The sequence below is a fragment of the Canis lupus genome, chromosome 33, assembly GCF_003254725.2.
Source record: "Canis lupus dingo isolate Sandy chromosome 33, ASM325472v2, whole genome shotgun sequence".
In the NCBI taxonomy this organism is placed as follows: domain Eukaryota; kingdom Metazoa; phylum Chordata; class Mammalia; order Carnivora; family Canidae; genus Canis; species Canis lupus.
Genome location: NC_064275.1, coordinates 18871742 through 18888030, shown reverse-complemented (window position 1 = coordinate 18888030; position 16289 = coordinate 18871742). Strand labels below are relative to the sequence as shown.

General features: G+C 39.4%; 1 protein-coding gene across 36 annotated transcripts in view; it reads left to right on the top strand.

Annotated features, from left to right (window-relative positions):
• The window catches only part of ZBTB20 (zinc finger and BTB domain containing 20), a 773610-nt gene that overhangs the window by 585838 nt on the left and 171483 nt on the right, over positions 1 to 16289 (top strand). For all 36 annotated transcript variants that reach the window (XR_007407881.1, XM_049105202.1, XM_049105193.1 and 33 more), the window contains one exon: positions 3258 to 3297. The gene's annotated coding sequence lies outside the window, so the exon portion shown is untranslated. The remainder of the gene's footprint in view (positions 1 to 3257; positions 3298 to 16289) is intronic.

Sequence of the window (16289 nt, the reverse complement as noted above, 5' to 3'; positions counted from 1 at the left end):
GTGGACTCGTTTAAAAAGGAATTGTAAAGAACTAAGTAAGTCAGAGTCTGGTAGTCTGGGTGTCCCTAGCCATACACACACACACACCCATGTAGTGCTCTATTTTCTATATCTTTTGTTTTCTTCTGGCTTCAGCTTATAGCAACTTGCTCATCTCCCTAGAGGTGATAGCAGTGGGATTTCACAGGTGTTCTCTCACCTCTCCCCTAGGCCAAGGGTGGCTTTAACTGGACTTCATGGATAACCTTTCTGGAGTCTGGAAGTTTCTTGAAACTTGGTGTTGGTAAGGAGTTTCTTTGGGGAGGGATTTTCATAGGGATCCATATCACCTCAAAATGTTGGAAACCATTGCCCTTGAACATTACATAAACTGAAATCAGAGTTGACTAATCTTTATTAATAATACATTTAATTAATAATACATTTAGTTCCTTAGAGATTGACACTATACAATAATTTCTGTGGAGAAATCACAGGATGCAATTAGACTTCACCATAAACCACCCCCTTACCCCACTCTACTCTTACCTCCCCCACCATGTTTTAGGGTCCTGATTCATTTGGACTTTATAGTTATATATTCTTTCTAGGTAGCCTAGCATGCTTAATGCAAATGTTTTTCATCATATGCAAAATTACCATGGATAATTCTTTGCATTTCAAATGAAAACAACTTACAGACATATAAGGTGAATATTACTTAGGCAGAAAGGGTGCATATCAATAAAATAACAATTTGAACAGAACAGGAATAAACCTATGTAGATTAATACATATTCTCAAAATTGCAGATTGTAATTCAATCAAGAAGTAGGGGCCTTTTGACGTTTATGAACATTTATAAATTGTATAAGAACTCTGAGATTAAATTTTTAGCCTTAATATTAAATTTGGAATAGGTATTACTGTTTTTCATTAATATATAAAGACAACAATTATATCCAATAACATCTTCAATTTAATTTGGCTTTAATTTGTCTTAGACTGTGACATACACACTGTGATTTTTCTCTCCATCTTGGATTCCTGTCATTGACAGCCTGTGTGTCACTTGACATCCAGAAAAGATATTTCTTCTTCATTCCAGACCTTGGATGTAATAATCAATCTGGGTACAATTTACATTGATCTCTTTTGATCACATCAAAAGTTTAATTTTGACTGATTAACTTTTATGAATAAATGCTTCTTGAAATTTGAAAAGGAAAGTTATGTGCTTAGATATAAGAATATAAATGCTAAGTATAGTTTTTAAAAAGCATAATGTATTATTGAGAGCTATTGGGCTTATAACATGCAACAGAGAAATAAGTGGGAATATTTCATAAAAAACCATGAATCATATTTTTCTCCTTTTTCCCAAAGGTTGGGGGGAAAGAGCAAGCTCAAAAAAGTTGGAAGAAAAGGAAAAAAGGGAAAAGGAGGGAGGAAGGAAGGAGATTTAAAAAATAGACTGGTGCAACGGTCTAGGATCCTGGTTTATAAAAGGGACTAGAATGTAGCAAAACCTAGAATTTTAAAGTCTCTGAAGACTAATCAATCTTTATATATATTTTAAGTTTGTGTGTACTTCCAATGAATCATATATAATCTAATTATCTTGCTTAAAGTTTTCATTAAACTCATCAATTTTGTAAAATAATTTGAAAGCAGTGTAGACTCCCAGCCTCTCTTGTGTTAGCATACATTATTATCCAGGCTGCAGATTTTCATCTTAACTCTTCTTGTTCAAGGACGGGAATACCTTCCTTAACACTTACAGGTGCATGGCCAGGGTCTCACATTAGCCATAAAGAGAAAACTTTTCTTTTGGAGGAAAGTCTGTGATAGGGCACTAGTCTAGAAAACTTGTTGAGAAGTGAAATCTCTCTGACTGGTTTGTTTGTTTCTTTGTGTTTGCTTTAGCCTTATTCTAGGCTAAGTTATATAATCAGATCCCTCTACTTGATCTTAGTATGATTTGTTTTGCATACTTCTGGAGCCTTCTATGAAGTAGTTAAAATCATGGTGTCAGAGAGGCAAGAATCCAATCAGCATATATTAAGTCCTTGATATATTTGAGTGGGGTATGGGTAGAGAGACCTGCTTTTTTAGTATCCCTGCTTGGTTTATTAATTTCTCATGGATCTTCAGTTTTATTTTACTCTAAGAGAAGTTGTCAAAACAGTGGTGAGCAGGCCAATCCCATTATAGCTCATTTGGCTTGTAAGTTGAAGATTGCAAAGGAGAATTATCTGATTTGAAATACAGAAGGAGAAACTATTAAGATCTACTCCCTGCAAACCTGAGGCTTTCATCATTAATGATGCGTTTGGGGAGACAGATGCTTTCATTTAAAATCATTTTGTCAGAGGGGACACTCCTAGGCTGGAGAGAAGAGGCAGAGGAGGTGGTATATGGTTCTCAGTCAAGCCAACATGAGGCTGCATCACATCAAGTCTTCAGCTGAGGGGCGACGGGGCATGTAGGTGTTAAATGTGTCCATAGGATCTTTGGGACGTTAAACATACTGAATTTACCCTTAAAAGAGCCAAAGCTTATCAGAGTTTTATCCATCTTTGTTGTAATTCGATAAAACTTTCCCTGTACTATACGGTAAAGCCTTAACCTATTCTAGTCAGTGCTGCCCAAATAGACATTTATGCAGTGATAGAAATGTTCTACCTATAAGGCAACCACCAGCCACAAGTGGCTACTGAGCACTTGAAATGTGGCTAATGTGACTAGGAACTAAATATTTATGGTTTTTTTATTAAAATTTAACTAATTTATTTATTTTTAAAAGATTTTATTTATTCATGAGAGACACAGAGAGAGAGGTAGAGACACAGGCAGAGGGAGAAGCAGGACTCGATCCTGGGACTCCAGGATCATGCCCTGGGCCAAAGGCAGGCACTAAACTGCTGAGCCACCCAGGGATCCCCAAAATTTAACTAATTTAAATAGATAAGTGTAGATGGGGGCTACTGTATTGAAAAGCATAACTCTAGAAAATACTCGTACCATACAGATCAGAATGAAGTCGACAAAGGAAAAGGTTGTCTCTCAGTGTACTGGGAAGTACTGTGTTGGTCATATAGCAGAACATCACACCTTTGGAAAATTTTATGGAGCTGGATCTTTTCTCTTGGGCTACATGTAATAAAACACGCTCCTACTACTCATCCTTAGGAGCAACCGGTTTTCTATTACCTAGATTTCCTTGTAGTATCCTTGGATTTATTTTTAATTCCTTGTTTTTGTTTTTGTTTTTCCAGTTCCTTGACCAGCAGTCTGTGGCCTGCCCTTTCTCTTTATGTAAGTAAAATTGGTTTCTTTACTTTTCAAGAAAGTGTCATATTTGGGAAATTTGGATCTTTATTGGCATGTTTTCTAGTTGACTTTGTTGTGGTTTCCAGCACGTCTTTGCTATGTGTTAGCTTCATTTGGGTTTGGAATTGATGCTATTGGTGGTGGTAGTAGTTGCCATCCATGAGGGGGCTGAAAAGACCAGGGCCTCAGGCATTGGACTTATATAAAGACTGCCTTTTACTAAGCCGCAGCTGCTGTTTGCAGAAGTCACTGCTTCTCTAAACTAGAGCTTACATTCTTCAGCCAGATATCAGCAACAGTTGGGCTTTTGCTCCACTGTCAATCAATGGGCAATTATGTATTCTTCAGTTATACACCCATCTCTAGGTCCAATAGTTAATTTCAACTTCTCGGTCAGAGCTTTCATTTATGGCCAAAATTTCCAATACTCTTTTACTTAAGAAGTACAAGCGTGATCTATAAAGCTTGATCCATTTGGGCTAAAATAGTGTCTGTAATAACAAGTCCAGGAAAAAAAAAAAGAGAGAGAAATCTGGGATTACATGTGCCAAGAGGTTTGTAGAAGGTACCATCCTTTTTGAGAAAAGATGGGAAGTCATTTGAAAAGGGAGGGGAAAAAAAAGAGAGAGGAAAAAACTTGATTTCTTGATTTCAGATGAAAAGAGGGAACATTTGTTCTTTAAAGCCCAAACCAGGCTGTACTGAATGGGTAGGATAAGCTTTACCTCGGGCTGCTTGTAAGAGATTCTGCAGCAATGAACCCAAATAATCCTAGTCACTCACTACATGAGACACTGCCCGAGACATGCTACAGGTAGGGGCAATCACCTTATGTGATAATAATCATCAGCATCTTCCCAGCTGCTTCTAGCTCTCTGGTGAGTGCTGTCCCTTATTCACAACATCTGTCTTATTTCACTGACTTCTCACTCGGAGGTATTTCTTGTGTGGTAATCATTTGCTCAGAAAGGGGGTCCCCATGGCTCGCTTGTATGTGTGTGTGGCTTCCACTAACATTCCTGGAAGCTAGTTGCAAATATATTCCGGGGAGCACAATCCCCCAAAGGATGGACAGTAAGGCTAAAGTCCAAAGTGACAGCCATTTGACAGAGAAAGGAGATTGGTTAAACTCCCCAAAGACAACCGGTACTGTGTGTAATGCATTTATACAGCAGGAGTGGATCCTCCCTGCCCCTGACAAGTCGTGTTATTCCTTATCCTCTGTGTTGATAGAGCAGGTCTGTCAATGCTTGGGAGGGTGTCAACGTGCATGCTTGTGGTTACCACTTTATGTCTCTGCATCGCTACTTCAGTTACCTAGCACTGCATATTTCTAGTCCTCTGGCAAATCATTTTTGTTACAGTTCTTTTGTGTAAAAACAGTTCACATAATAGCTCCGTGTTAGACAAGGCATTAATCCTCACATCACCGGGGATGAGTCAGCACAGTGCACTCCTGCCCGCACGGCTCAGCTATTATGACGTCAGCACTGTAGGGCAAGCCTCAGACACAAGCGGTACAGGGGACTGGGGACCTGTGTCACAGATTAGAAATCGAGGGGGAGACCTTTGAGATAAAAACGTAATTGAAAGGCTGTTTCTGGCTCATAGGAAAATGTGAAACTGATTCTATGCTACATCAACCATCAATCAGGCAGCTTCTAGAGAGATCCTAGTTTTTAACCAGAGATAGGGCTGAGAGGATGACCTGTAATGGGCTGACAGCCCGTGCCTATACCCACGATCCTTGTCCCAGCCCCCCTCCCTGGGCCGGGCTTCATGCTTGCTTGGGTTGTTCCAAATCCTGAGGCTGCTTTTGTTTCGAGGGTGACGGGGCCTGTGACAGTCCTGCTGTCCTCAAGTGCCCCACAGACACAGCTGATGGCTTCAGGGGTGGTGTCCCAGATACCTATCAAAGGGAAAAGAAAAGCTCCTTGGGAACAGATCAGAACATTATCCCCCGGTGTCTCTAGCTCCCAGGGCCTCTTCCATGGCCTTCTCCAGACAGGTGCGAATTCCACCCTCCCTCCCTGGCCCTGCATTTGGTCCAAAGTCCCAATCTGGATTTGACACAGATTTCAATGAGAACGGAATAGCTTCCAGATGTTCCCCCCAAGAGTTTTCCATTCCATGACTCTTCAGCAGAAACAAAGAGGAGCCCTCCATAGCCTGCCACGCTGCCTTGTAGCAGGTAGCACAGACTTTGCCTATTTGAGAAACCAGGTTATTATAAATTAGACCTCTCCACAATTCAGACTCAGATTCATTCTCAGAACAATACCTTTCAGTACTGAAAAGGCTAAAAATTCACTGCCTCCGTGACATTCTCTCCTAACAAGACATTCTTCCATCACACCCTCTATCCCTCACTCTTCCTTTCACCCCATGATAACCGTCAGAGAGAGCCTTACTGCTGCGATCTTCTGCCTTCATTAGATTGCTAATAGGCTCCATGCTTAGCTTATAGAAGCTAATGCTACTGCTTGGCTTAGTTTTGATTAATTATCATGCACAGCTCTTTATTCAGTTTTCAGTCAACAAACATTTATAGAAAGCTAGTCACTATGCTTCGTTCCTGGAACTCCAAGATAAATAAGAAATGCTCCCTGTTGCTAAGAACCTCACAGTCTGGTGGGGGTGATAAAGAGTAAATAAAGGCTGTAGCTTGTGATGGACGCTGGAGTGGAGGTATAAACAAGATGTAGCAAGAGGAACAAGAAAGGAGTGCCACCTGCAAGCTGGGTCTAAAAGTCTACAAAATGAATTGCAGTTTGGGGAGTCAATGTTGGGGAAGGGGAGGAAAAAGGGATCCAAATCCAAAAAACAAAGCAAGAGTATTTTCAAAATCAAGAGGCGTTGAGCAGCAGCCAACTCTAGAGGACATTAGTTCAGTATGGCTGGGGCATGGCGGCCAAAAGGGGATCCTGGGAGGTGACGCTGGAAAGTGGGTAGAAGGCAGATTGCGAAGGGTCTTGGAAATCACGTGGGGGAATTTGGATGTGATGTGTGGCAGGCTTGTGGAAGCTTTGAAAAATTTTAAGCAGATGTATGTTCTAGAAAAAAGAGCACTCTAGCTACATAGACATGGATGGTTGAGAAAAGGGAGACCAGGTCAAAGGTAAAAACCAAAGGCCTGGACTGTGCAGTGGGGGTGTGAGTGGAGAGGAGAGGCCCTCTGGTAGTGTCGACATAGACACTGACATCTGCGTAATGCCAGCATATCTTGGCCTAGTACACAATCCCTGCCTTCTAGGAGAAAGGTTCATGAGTTGTGATTTCAAACCAAAGCACTCTTTACAGGAGCTTTACAGGAGACCTGAATTTGAATCTGAAGTCACTCTGAGCTGCTGCCTGCTGGTCACAGAGATGTGTGACTTCTCCTCCCACAGTAGATTTGGGGGAGTATCAGGCGGATAAGGAAGAAGCCATTTCCAGTGTCTTGCTTTTCCCTTCTTTCACTTGAAATTGAAACATTTCTTAATAGCATCCCCTTAAAGTCAAGCAATACCCAATTTCTATCAGTTTCCTATGCTGTCTTTTTCTAAGGAGTTCCAAGCCATTGAGCTGAATGGCAATGTATATACTGCCGGTCTTTAAACAGTTCAGTATGTCTCTTAGCTCTTTCTGAATTAGAGTTCACCATAAATGTGCTTTTCTCTTGTTCACTTTGGGCTGCCAGGACAATTTAAAGGAAATTTTCAACAGCTTATGTTTCATGGGCCATGTTCTCTTTTGCAAATGGGAGGGTATGTGTGGGTGTGTTTAAGTCTTCTCTATATTGCTTTCTGAAGAAAGGTTTGAGAAGATGAACAAGATGAGGAGTAGGGACCTATTGAAAGCCCAGGTCCCCCCAGTGACCTGAATGCAGACTGTAGGCTGGTGATCAGATGGTCAATTATGTGTTTGTCAAAACATAGTGGGCTGCATTCCAGACTGCCAGCTTTGGAAGCCCAGCTTCTGCCAACCAAATGTCATCTGGGAACATGCAACACTGGGCACTGTGAAGGAGTTTGAAATAGACCATGCCACAGCCAACCTACTGCCAGTCTTATAGCACCAATATGGCATGCACAGCCGGGCCCCATGTTTCAGAGCTCAGGAATTCACTGTACTAAATTCAAGAGGTCAGATGGGTTCATGTTTTCAAAGCCCCTATTCTCCGCTTTGAACATTGTGACTTGCTCCTCAGTGATTTCCAAGTGATTTTTCTAGTCATATCTCTGTGGAAACCACCCTTTTTATGATGGTTATGAGAGCCTTGTAGAAGTCCCAGAGGAAAGAAAAAAAATAAACTCGCTCTGACAATGACTGTGATTCCAACAGAGGGATTCCAACTCTTAGGAAATTACATTAAAGGTGCATAGCTTTTAAAATATCAGGAACCACCTTGGCAACTTATAAAAAGCAGAAGGGCTTTGCCTATTTTATAAAGTGATTTGCATATACCTGCATAAATAATGTCCCCACCTGTACTTTTATGCATTTAGGTTGAATAAATTAAATTCAGTGATCTTTAAAATATTCACTGTCTTTCATTGCTCAGATACCATTTTCAGGACCTTTCCTTCTAATTTATTTCCTGTGGTAGTAGTGGCTATTTTTTTCATCTTTCGACTAATTCAGAGAATCAAAACACTCTGCACACCAGCCTACCACACCTAAGAGCATTACCTCCCTCTGCTTGCATTTCTCTTAGCCTTTCTGCCTATCAGACCATGTATTCCATATGCCTTTCATAAAGGAAAATGGAGGAGTATATTACCAGGATGAAAACTCAGCACATAATAGGATTAAGCTTCACTACCTGTATATATCTAAACAGTGCTCATAACACAGTTCAGGGACATACTCATAGTAGCATTTTTTTTTCCTTTGGCCACTGCCACCACCCCTTCAGAAACCATCCAGCCACTAAACCATATTAATTGTAACTTGATCCTTCAAATCACAGCCTGGTCAGTGGGCCAGCCTCAAGCACAATCATCCCATAAGATATTATTAAGAACTTACTACATAAGAAGAAATCGTGTTTAGTGGAGAGCTAAAACATAAATCTAGGACACTGCCCTTGCTTGCTCTTAAGGAACTCAAAATTGGATTAGGAAAAGAAGTTACACTGTTGAGTATGCCATATGTATATGAGACAATAAGTGACAATTCCAAAAGAAATGATACAGTCCAGTAAGTACTATAAGATTTCATTCATGAAAGAGAACCTTGAGGGCTGGAAAGTGTCATGTAAAATGTGATTTAGCTGGGTCTTGAAAAATGGCTAGAATATATATATAAAGATGAGAGCAAACAAATGATATCCCAAGCAAAAGCATAAACCTCAGTGTTTGAATCTTTGACAGGGTCCAATAAATGTCACTACTCTTTCCCACTAAAGTTGTAAGCCCATTAAAAAATGAGACGAAATAACTGCTAGGTAAGGAAAAAAATTTTTCACTAGGCTTGGTTGAAGGATGTATGAAAGGTAAGATGGGCTCATTGATTCCCTTCCCTTCTATCTAAATTTTAGAAAAGCCCTCCCAAGGGAAAATTTGGATCTGCGTAAGAGCAATGCTCTTCCAGGCCACTAACTCCCATTCACCTCTATGGGGAAGTATAAGGAATGAGACAGAGAAAAGTTGTGTTTAGAAAACTTCTTTCTAAAAAAACAAAACAAAAAACTTCTTTCTGGAAACTAGGAATCGGAAAGAAGCATTCCTACCAGTCTTCTGATCCACAGGCTGGAAAACAAGAGGAGGAAGTACTGAGTGAGATGAAAATGAGAACCACAGCCAAGAGACCAAACAAGGTATTCACCTAAGGAGACATACCTTGGCTTGGAACCTGTAGTCATAGAATTATCAGAGATCTAAACTAAGGGTTCTTTTTCAGACTCTCAGAGTTCCCTGAATCAGAACCCCAGGAACAGGCAAGGAATTAAGATAATGGACTAAAACCTCATTGGGGAAAAAAATACAAAAACTCTTATCTTTAGTTAAACTAATAATCACAATAAGAAATAGCATGTGTCGAGTGCTTGCCTTGCTTTAGGCACTGGACAAAATACTTTTAACAGCTATGTGATTTAACTTTTAAAATTATTCTTGTTAATTAGATGCTGTTGTAATCGTAATTTTGAAGATGAAACAGAGATTGTGCATGTTTGAGTAATTTTTTCAAGGATGCCTAGTAAGTAAAATAGAACTTGAATCCAAAACTATCTGTCTTAAAAACTTTGGCTAAATTTCATCAAGCACAGAGTGACTGTCTACTAAATGCTGAAGATATAATGGCAAGCAAAATAGACATGGTCTCTGCTCTACTCAGTTTACAGTCTCGGGGATGGAAGCCATATTAATCAAATGACCATACAAAATAACTTATAATTACAAACTGTGCTTTCTGCTGTGAAATAAAAGTTCCAGGAGCTCTAGGAGCAATTATAAGAGGGGGTTCTAAGTTAGTCTACAAGTTCACAAAGAGCTCCCCTGGGAAGTGATATTTGAGCTAACATCTGAAGATAAGACAAGAAGTGAGATTAGGTGGTGGTAGAGGTTTCTAAGCAGAGAGTTCAGCATAGGTGAAGGCATCAAATATAGCTGGATGGAGAGATTTTGGTAATGAGCAGCCCAGATTGAGGTTGAAAAGATATATGATGATGTCATGATCTTTGTAGGCCATGTTAAAGACCTTCTTCAGGGCAATGGGAAAGCAAACTTAAGAAGGAATATGATATGATCAATTTTGTATTCTAAAAAGATCATGTGACCCTTATATATTTATCACAGACAGATGGAAACATATCCACACACAAACCTGTACACCAATGTTTATAACATCTTTTTTCATACTAATCCCACACTGGAAACAACCCAAATTACCATCAATGAGTGAGTGGTTAAACAAACTGTGGTATATCCATGCCATGGAATACTTCTCAACATTAAAGAGTAACCCTCAATACATACAACAATTTGTGTTCATCACAAAGGTATTATGCTGAGTGAAAAAAAGCCAACCTCAAGATTACATACTTTATAATTCTATTTATATGGCATTCTTGAAATAACAAAATTATAAGGATGAAGGAAAGATTAGTGATTGACAAAGGTTAAGGAGTGGCGGAGATATGGAGCTCCCTACGGCTATCAAGGGTAGCACAAAAGAGCCTTATGATGGCACTATCATGTATCTTGACTGTGGTGGTGATCGTGCAAATGTATATAGGTGATACAGTTGCATAGAACTAAATACACGCATATACATACACACACAAAATGCATATAAAACTGGTAAGATCTAAATAAGGTAGATGGATTGTACCACTGTAAAACCAAGGTCAATTTCCTGATTGTGATATCCTACTACAGTTATATAAAATATTACTATTGGGTGAAACTGGGTAAAGGGTATACCAAATCTCTCTGTATTATCTCTTACAACTGCATGCTAATCTGCAGTCATCTTAAAATTAAAAATTAAAAACAAAAAAGATCAAGTTAGTGCATCGTGGTGAACGGTTTTGCAGGAGCAAAAGAAAGGAAGCTATTGTAGCATAGCAGATAAGAGATCAACTAGGATAATGACTAGGAATGGAAGAAAAATAAATGGAACTGAGAGATAATACAGAAGCAAGATATACAGGATGTTCTCAAGGACTGGATGTAGGAGATGGAGGAGAGAAAAACAGCAACGGTGACTACTGGTTTTATGCTCATAAAATTGTATGGAGGTCGGTACCATTCACGGTTACACGAAATAACAAAGAAAAACAGGAATTGAGGGAAGATTGAAAGATCTGTTTTTGAGATGTCTGGAGTGAGGTGTTTTTGATAAAGATAACTGAGCATATTGACTAGGCAGGAAATCAGAAGTTAAGTCAAGGCAAATGAGACTTCAGGCGAGGATGATACTGCCTCGGACCAGGGGGAAGACTGAGGAGAAAGCCCAAACCAAGACTTTAGGAACTCTTACTATTTAATCACCTGGGAACAAAAAAAAAAAAAAAAAAAAAGAGCCATGAAATAGCCTCAGAAGGAACAGCTAAGGGAGTACAAGGAAAACCAGAAAACAGTGGCATAGAGGCCAAGAGAAGAGAGTGTTCCAAGAGGGTGGTCAGTAGTGAGATGTGCTGCTGTGAAGTCAAGTCAGTCAGGAACTGAAAAATGCATTTATATATTAATGTGGAGGTTGTGGACTTCGGCAAAAGCCATTTTGTTGGGACTCCTGGGTGGCTCAGTGGTTGAGCATCTGCCTTTAGTTCAGGGCATGATCCAGGGGTCCTGGGATCGAGTCCCACATCAGGCTCCCTGCAGGGGTTCTCCCTCTGCCTATGTCTCTGCCTCTCTCTGTGTGTGTCTTACATGAATAAGTGAATAAAATCTTTAAAAAAAAAAAAAAAAGCTGTATCGTTGAAGTGGTAGAAGCGATAACCTGTTTGTAATGGTACGGGGAAAGAGTGAAAGGTTAAGAAATAGAGAACACAAATATAGATAACTCTCAGAAGTTTTCCTGTAAAGAAAAGGAGAATGAACTACTGTAATAACTTGGGAATGAGGGAGTGAGGTCAAAGAAAGGTTTGAGAAAAATGGAAATACTGGTGTGTCTGTATGCATTTGGGAAGCATACAGTAGAGAGGGGAGATTCAGTTTATGGAAGAAAGAGAAGAGGTCGGGATGATTAGTAGTGTAAGATTCCTGGTAAGGCTAGGGACATGGAATCCTGAGCATATATGGGAGTATTGGAGGAGGGACATCTCCTATTGTTACAAGAAAGAGGAAGGAAAGGATGGGGGCAGATGTGCGCCGTGTCCTGAGAGGTTGAGTGGTTTCCAAAACGATAGCTACTAGGGGGCAGAGTCCTGCGAAGAATAAGTGAGGTGGAGATTTGAGGAAAGAGAAAGTTTAAAATAGTTCTTGGGGGCAGCCCTGGTGGCTCAGCGGTCTAGTGCCACCTTCAGCCCAGGGCCTGATCCTGGAGACCCGGGATTCAGTCCCACGTCAGGCTACCTGCATGGAGCCTGCTTTTCCCTCTGTCTGTGTCTCTGCCTCTGTCTTTCTCTGTGCCTCTCATGAATAAAATAAAATAAAATAAAATAAAATAAATAAAATAAAATAAATAAAATAAAATAAAATAAAATAAAATAAAATAAAATAATAAAATAAATTTAAAAAAAATAGTTCTTGGGACCAAGGGACAACAAGTTGACCAGAAAAACCTAGTAGGATTCTCCTTGGCAGTATGGAAGGCCTAGGTGAATCTGGTGGGTTAATGTTGATACCCATCTGCCTTGGGTACTTTTTTTTTTCCAGCAGTTCAGTGACCAAGGTGGAAGCTCAGAAAAGATATATATTTGAGTACAAATTAAATTGGAGTTTTACCCAGTATGTGTGAAAAGACATTAGGGGTTTTAGTTTCTTTCTTTCTTTCTTTCTTTCTTTCTTTCTTTCTTTCTTTCTTTCTTCTTTCTTTCTTTTTTTCTCTTTTTCTTTCTCTCTTCTTTCCTAGCTGAGGTTAATAAAAGGCAGTAAAAAGGCTCAGTTAAATTTTCCAAGTAGCTAGTGAGCATCTATATTACACCAGGCACTGTGTTGCATACAGGAAAAAAAAAAAAAAAAAAAAAAAAAACAGAGATAAATAAAGTACCATCCCTGCTGTCAAATAGCTCCTAGTAATGGAAGATTGAAAGTTGCCATTTGGTCCAAAAGGCCAGGAACACGTGGTTAGACAACTTTAGTCAAAGGACACAGAAACCCACGTCGATCCTTCTTTCTTGAGCCTGCTCCTTCCCCCCATCCTGGCATTACCTACTTACTTTCTTGCATTCTCAAAAATATCTACTGCCTGCCTTATTGCCAAGCCTCAACATGCATTGTATACATATGAATGACAATTCTGACTTCTCCCATCATCATTTTGCCAAAATATGATCATTTTGGAACAATCAGATGATCTACTTGAAATGTGGCATTGGTACTATGTGAATTTTCTCTAAATTTTAAGAGCTGGCATCCAACTGTACAGAAAGGCTATTTATTTAAAAGAGGGAGGGAGACAGGAGAAGTGTGTAGGTAAGTGGAGGAAGGAAAGAAAGAGGGAAAGAAGGAAGAGGGAAGGTAATGAAGGAAAGAAAACTAATTAACTACAGAAGATCTTATGTAGCGACCTATCCTTATATTTCAAAGAACTCCAATTTGAAATAAATAACTGAGCCTCCGTTTCTAGTGGTGACCTATACCATCAGCCCCCAAAAACAACTTCCAGACCTGGACACATACCAGAGTACTATAGTGTACCTAAATCCCAGTATCTGGCAACATAAGGCAAGATAGGAAGAGGATCTGAAGAACATGGAAATTCCTAATTTCCAGGAGAAGCAGGATTCCTTACTCAGATTTATTCTAAGCATTAAGAAATGGTGACAGAAAGAGGTGGTGGCAATGGTAGCTTTCCTTTATTTGAACACATTCCATTCTGCTAGATTCCTTTAGGAAATGACATTAGGGCCATTTGACTCAAAACTACATTGCAGATACATCTGGGGTAAGGATTTGGCAGCTGTTGAGCAAAGCAGCTGTATTTTTTTAATATTTACTTCTTTCATGGCTCTATAATTCACACATACTGTAAAATATTAAGAAAGTATAGAGTACAGAGAAAACATCTATAATGCCACTATACAGAAACAACTATTATTAACAATTTTTTTTTAGACTCCCTTCTAGTCTCTCCTCTGGATTTTAGCATAATTGGGCATACATTGTATATATAGAGTTATATCCTATTTTCTAACTAAATATTACATTAAGTGCTTCCTTTTTTACATAAGTGTTCTTTTTTTAAATGCCACTGTTAATGTCTGCATGATTATTTATCAATCATATAACCCTCTAGAATTTACCCAACTGTGCCCTATATATAAATATTTGGATTATTTCCAATATCTCAGTTTCAAAGTCCTCTAAGGCAAGAACTACAATGTATCACCTGCAATTGCCTGACCTGGAGGGAAGTTGAGGTAGGCAGTGATGTCGTCCTATTAAGAGAGTTTCTAATTGCTAATGACCGAGAAACTCATATTTGAACTTTCAAGTAGCTGTTGCGGGGTGTGTCTAAGCTCTTTTTCCCCCAAAGTAAAAGTTCTGATTTTTATTTCTAAAGAGTATACATTTAGTTTTGTTTGAATTTGTTACAATTATAATATAAAAAGAAGAATATAAAATCCATTCAAAATTTCACTGCCCAGGGAGTGAAATTTACTATTAACACTTCGGGAAATATATTTCCATATTTATCCACTCATCTGTCTCTTTTTCTTTCTCTTTGTCTTTGAAAATGAAAGGAAGAGTTGTTTGCTGTCCAGTAATCTACTTTTTGACTAAACATTATAATAGGCATTTTCCATTTCATAAGTACAGATCTACATTACCTTTTTGATAGCTACACTGTACTCCAGTTTATGGATAATTTATTGAGTCAGTCACTTTTTGATGGACATTTAGGATACTTGGACTTTTTTTCTAACTAAATAATGCTACAATATCTATCTTTATACACATATACATTTTCAAAAATGCGCTTTCCTAATTTATCTCCTTAGGATAAATTTCTAGTAGTGAAACGGTGAAAGTAAAATTTATCTATTGCTAAACTGTCCTCCAGTAAACACGTATCAAATTATACCTCCACCGATGAAAAAAGAGATTGCCCATTTTCTTGCATCTTCACTAATTTCGTAAATGTCAATTTTGGTAATTTGTGCATGTGAATATTTCATGTTGGGAGTATGGGATGCTTTTTCCAAGCATAAAACCAAAGCCTGAAATATTTTATTTAATGTAATCTTTTTTTTTTAAGTGAGGGAAGGGGGAGAGGCAGAGAGAGAGGAGAGATGCAGGGCTCAGTCTCACAACCCTGAGATCATGACCTGCGCCGAAATCAAAGAGTCAGATGCTTAACCAGTTGAGCTACCCAGGTGCCCCAAAGTCTAAAATCTTCAAGAAAATATATTAAATTTTATTACCTGAAAATAAAAATCACTGTGATAGAAAAAAAAATTTTTTTAAACTGGGAAAAAAATTGTGACATGTCCTAATATTTTAAGAGTGGTTATAAATCAACAATGAAAAGGTGAGTGACACAGTAGAAATTTGAAAGGGCAAACGAGCAGCCTCACACATGTTTAGCTGCTTCCTCTCATTCTTCCTGCACAGGCAGTGCTCCCTGAAGTCCTACGAGGGCAGCTCCAGTGCGGTTTCCTATGCCCCTGTGCCCCGGTGGCATCACCCACCCTCACTGGCCCCCTGGGAAATATGATGGGGACCCAACAACAGTCAAGGGACCTGAGGAGTCTCTGGGTGGGGGGACAACAGTTAGTACTTCCCTTGATTACATATATTTATATTTATTTGGCATGACCATCCCCCAAAGAGACAAGCTAATTGTTCACTCACATGAGTGTAGAAGTGATCATCTGAGCTCTGCCATCAGACCAAAATCAGTAAATTATTGGGAAGGGAAAAATACACACTGGCAACATTGCCTGATCCATGTCTCCAGGGCAGAATTGACACTATTCTTCTACCAGATGTAGATAGAGATTTCTGGATGTTCTCATAAATAAAGTGCTAGAGGCCATGTCATCAAATGTCCTCCACCTTTCCCTCTCTCTTTCTAACTCCCATGTGTATTACTACATACTTAATGACATGGAATATTTTTCAGCCACTTCAGGGAGCGTGAAAGACGCTGGAGAGACAGAAATGCCACAGTGACAGCATCAGCCCCTGCCTCCACAGTACAAACTGTGACAGGGCGTCTTCCCTGTGTTTTGGGCTAGGGAGCGTCTGGGTTCTTGGAGTGAGTTCCCTGAGTCTTTTAGAGGAGCAGGAGTTGTGCAAAGCTGTTCTGAGTGGTAACTGGAGCTTTCTTTCAGCACAAGAAGTTTATTTGCAGATGATAAGGGATGGCATGTGCTCCGGGGCATT